Raw genomic sequence first — 5463 nt, forward strand, 5'->3', positions numbered from 1 at the left:
ATTATCTACCGCTATAAACATGATGCAGGTTTACAGCCTGAAGCTGTTGACGAAAATCTCCCAAAAAAAAAAATAAAATTATTGCTCTGGCCAGACAATTTTTAAATTATTTAAATGAATGCAATAGTTGGGGTCAGAGAGAGACTTCTATCATATTACTGATGGACAAATGTCTCATATTCAGCAGACCATTTCATTGGAGTTGTGTTGCTAGGAAACAGCAGCAGACTTACTTTCTCAAAGCTGTTCATAATGGAAAAGAACTTATTTTGAAAGTCGTTTGAAACTATGAAAAGTTTATATGGGTTAAAAAAGATTTAAAAAAAAAAAAAAAAGTATAATAAACATAATTCCTCTTTTACACTGGCCCTTATGTCTCCTGACTTTGACAGGTAGACATGAAAGTCAGGTAGTAACTGAAATTTTAGCTACTTCATAGAAAAGATTATATTTCAAACAATGTGTTAATCACAGAAAAAGATTTAACATGTCCCAATTCATGTTCAGTACAGTATGCCAAAAATACCAGGATGTTCTCCTGCATCCGGTCAGATTATGCATACTAGCTATTCTGACCCACAATCCTCTGCGCAGCGGATGATACGTCACATCAGCTGAGCCGTAAACAGATGAACAGCTGTTTGATGGCAGATTGACAGCTGTAAGAGGTCGCAATGACCAAGTAACCAGTCCAATAGTAATAATAGGAATATTAATTGTTTAAATACAAATTATGCACCCCTGGGAAAAATGATTGGCTACGCTGTTCACTGTGACCCAGCATTGAGTCTTTTGAATTATACTGTTCAAGGAAACGCAATACATAAACTGTAACAACTGGATGCATGATGGCTTAAAGACTTATAGCAACAGCCCAGCTGAAAGAGGAGCTGTGGCTTCAGTCATTTCTAGAGATGATCTCCATGGAGGGAGCAGCTTCTAACGTTTGTGTTTCTTCTTACTATTCGTAAAATACCTACTTTTCCAAGAATCTTGAGACGGACTCCAGAAGCAACATGAATCAACCAATATTTCTTTCTGTTCTGTCCAGTTTAACCTGCAGACCCACATCTCACTAAGACACACAAAAACCCTCCATTTCCATTTCTTTTCCTACCCAGTGTAAGTACCCTTGCAGTTGTGTGAGTTATGACGTTGATGTTCTATTTGTTGAGAAAATAAATAAAAGTTCAAGTAAAAAAAACGTTTAAATAAACAAAATAATCATATAGGACATAACTATAAAAATGACAACGACAGAGAACTGCAGATGTAATTTCACTGTCACAAATATATGTTTGAATCTACAATCTGTGCAGCTATAACATTGCAAAGCAGAGCCCTTCAGGTTGATCTCCGTCTCTACTCAGTGAGTCACGTTACCTCGCCAAGGTAATGATATAAAAGCAAGAGGGTCAAAGTTCAGGGCGAAATGTTATGAGACTGTAGTACGACCCGATTGTGTGCATACTGCATACAACCGTACATAGTCTTTAAGGGCAGCTGCAGAACATACTAAAAGTAAAAAACAAAAGTATGCCAGTGTAGATTTCAGAGGAGACACAGGGGACACGCCTCCCTCAATAACGTTTAGAACACGTGTGTCTGCTCTTCAAATAAAAACACAAAAGTAGCAGAGAGCCTTAATTTGGACAAAAGTAACACCATTATTGATGCAGAAAAAGCACAAATTGGTGCATCAAACTCATCAGAATGCCAAAAATTAAGTGTTTGATGCTCAACATTTTCTAGCAGAGGACCTCCAAATCTCCCATTCCATATGAGTGTCCCCCAATATTGAAACAAAACCTACGCCCTTGCATACACAACCTCATTCATCCCGTCAATAAAGAGACAATAATTCACTCAACTTGTAAGAAGTGCAAGGTTTTATTCAGGACTCTGGAGGTGGTGTGCTGGGACAGCAGTGTAAAGATAAAACACGGGGGAGAACATCAAATGTTTCCAATAACAAACATTTCAGGGATAATGTAGCAACATAAAAATACAGTTCTTAAACATGTACTCTTTTCAGTTTTGTGCTCAGACATTTGGAGACAACGGAGTGAGAGTCAAGAGTGACAAAAATATGATATCATATAGGAGTAACAACGACATCAGGGGTCAAATGCATTCAGTATTCAATCACTGCACCATACATCAGGTATAATGACGTACTGTTCAGTAAGGGTAATAATAATGATCTACAAAGGCTTTTAATCAGGACAAACTCACTTTTACCAGCTACACAACTGGACATGAACGCCTCAGACTTCAATGCCATAAATCCGAAATCAAGAATTCTTTCATTTTCAGAAGGCAAGCAGAAAAATACAACCTTGTCCCATAAATGTTGTAACTTCAAGCTGCATCCATAATTTGCCTAACCTTATCCATCTTGTCGCTGCTGTGTGCAGATATTTTAAGAATAAATAATTTCAAAAAACATTCAATCCCCTCAAAAATGTTGTCACTGATAACAATCCAGTGTTTTGCACAATCACTTCTCAATGAAATATGAGCATTTTGCTGCTCTGGTTCCGCCATGAGTTGAGTGAAAACATAACAGCAGCACACCGTTTAAAGTTTAACCAGAGGTTAAGCTCAGGTTATGAGTAACGGAAAGATTGTCTAGTGAATGTCACAAAGGTCAGCTTCTCTGGTCTCTGGCATCAAAGATTACCTTCTTTATACTCTTCACTTTTGGGCATGCCTTGAAAAATACCACACTAACTGTTGCATTTACGGTGAATGGAGATAAATTGCACACAGGTGAATTGTCCAATATGAATGTAATCTCTGGGAGACTTGAGAAAGACAAAATAATAATGGCTATCTATTAGCAAAGAGTATAGCAAGTTGAGTTCTCGTGTTCATATCTGCTTTGAGGTATCACATTTAAACATTATTCATCACAGTAGCCTATAGAATTAACTGGGAAACAAAACAGTGTGTCCAGTTTGAGGCAAAACAAAAAAAGTCTAATTTGTGTCAAAATGCAAAGAAATAAACATGGAGGGTCATCAGGACTTGACATGTAGCCTACTGCAGATTATCAACGAGTCACAACAGGCATTAGGCAGATTTTAGAAGAGATTCGCCTTCTTCTTCATGTCGTTACGTTTCCACAGTGGAAGTAAGTCAAATTCTTGAAAGTCCATGCCGAAGATCTCAAAGAATGATTCCGGGGATAGGTGACGCTGCAAACGAAAGCAGGAAAGGATGAAGTTAGCTGCAGAAAAGCTGCATATTGTTGTTCTTTGTTGCATTTCTTATTCTTTTAAGGAAAACCTTTCAGCATAACAGTCTGTTCCGTGTAAAGAAAAAAGGAGCATCACATTCTTTTCTCAAGTTACTCTACCTCCAGTCTCGTTCTGTCAACATCCTTGGGAAGCTTCACTCGTCCTCTACTGTTAACGGCGAGCAGTTCATATGGGTAGACCTTCATGAAACAAAGACTGGTTGAGAATGCTTTATGAGGAGATCACCGCACACGCTACACCTAAACACAACCTTCTGTACGCTTACACTATGAGATATTACACTTTTAGGGCCAAAAATTTTGACTTTATTCAAAAACACTATTCTTGTGGCCCTAACCCTCTTACGTACTATGGAGACACGAGATGGAGTTAGGACACTGTGTACCGTGCAAATATGTATCTTGTATAACCACCTCACAGTTGTCATGCATAGTAGTAGTCTATATTGTACTAGCCATGCTTTAGCCTGCAGGGAAAAACATACAACCTTGCTTGTTTTAGCTTTTGTCTAAACACTCAATGTATTTTCACGAATGCTGTCATAAAGAAAGGGTGATGATGAAGTCGTCCTTGAAACCTGTATGCTGTCGTTTGTATGCATTATTGTTATTCTTGCATGCAATCTTTCAAAGGTGCTTATAGGTACAGTACAGAACATAAAACTTGGCATTGAAAACCCAATCGTCAGAATAAATGTCGGCATTGTAAAGTGGCTACGGTTACATGATGGCTTCTCATTTGGAATGAAATAAATCTGAATGAAATCATTCGGAATTAAAGTCTTTCAGGTAGTTTACATGGGAAATATTCATTCCGAATGAGGGTTTACATGGGAGCTCAGTTCGATCGCCTTTATTCAGGTCTGCGCAAGGTTTGGGGCAGGGAAGGTTTCTGATTGGTTAGGGGGCGGGGCGGATGTTACGTGTTTACGTTTAACACTGTAGTCCTCGTTCCGGATAACAAGATGCTTGACGATGCCGTTATTAGCGCATTTTTTGGGCGTGATTTGCTTTGCAGTACGACAACAACCTTGTTCTGCTAATGCTTCATCTGTTGAGCAGGAGAAGGGAGGCAGAAGACCGTGCTGTGGCGAATGGAAACCGGTGAGTGCAACGAGTCCGACTGCTCTAACTCAGCCCGTTGCTATTCAGCTCGTTGCTATGCAGCCCGTTGCTATGCGCGTTATATACGTCATCGCGCCAGAAGGGCAAGGAAACGAGCATGCGCAGAAAGACCACAATGAATTTAAAGAAGAATGAGTGTATACATGCACACAAAATTCTTTTATTCGGAATGACAAACGGAATAAACCACCCCCTTTAATCGGATTTAATTTTCAATCGAAATGACCATTTTTCAATCGGAATGACCGTTCATTCCGATTTAAAGTGGAATTAAACTGTCCATGAAAACGTACTGACTGTGTGGTTAGGTTTAGATGTGTTGGTGAAGATTCTCAGTCATCCAGGTCATGGTAATCTTAGTGCTATATCGTAGGCAACTGAACTTTCTTGAGTTTCTTGAAGACATTTCGCCTCTCATCCAAGAAGCTTTAGTTCTACGGAACTGAAGAAGCTTCTTGGATGAGAGGCAAATGTCTTCAAGAAACTCAAGAAAGTTCAGTTGCCTACGATATAGCACTTATGATTACCATAACCTGGATGACTGAGAATCTTCACCGACGAGTGGGTCAGCGATCTCAATGCCTCTGTAAGGGTTCACACCCAGACAGAATTTAAAGCCTGTGACTCCGCACCAGTTTGTAGAACTGACGAAGTCTCTCGGATGCAAGACGAAACGTCTTCAAGAAACTCAAGCAAGTCCAGTTTCCTACGTATAGCAGTTAAGATTAGGTTTAGACACAAAAAACACTTGGTCAGGGTAGGTAAAGATCATGTTTTGTTCGCTACAAACACAGCTGGAAATGTCAGGAACTCTTGTCAAAAAAATACCCAAAGGTCTCACACCATCCGCCATCACATCCTCCTCCTTATGCTCCTATCTGAACTGCATTACTTTAAAAATATTGATAACATACATATGAAATGTACAAGTGAAACATATCTATATATGTTTGCAGGAATGCCAACATTTTACTCTGGTGACTGGGTTGTGAGAGCTCTCCTCTAGTACCACATGGATATATAAAACAATACTTGCTTTTGGTTCCAACAAATTAGGCATAGAAACTCCTCTGTCC

Source organism: Epinephelus fuscoguttatus, linkage group LG20 (assembly GCF_011397635.1).
Source record: "Epinephelus fuscoguttatus linkage group LG20, E.fuscoguttatus.final_Chr_v1".
Taxonomy (NCBI): domain Eukaryota; kingdom Metazoa; phylum Chordata; class Actinopteri; order Perciformes; family Serranidae; genus Epinephelus; species Epinephelus fuscoguttatus.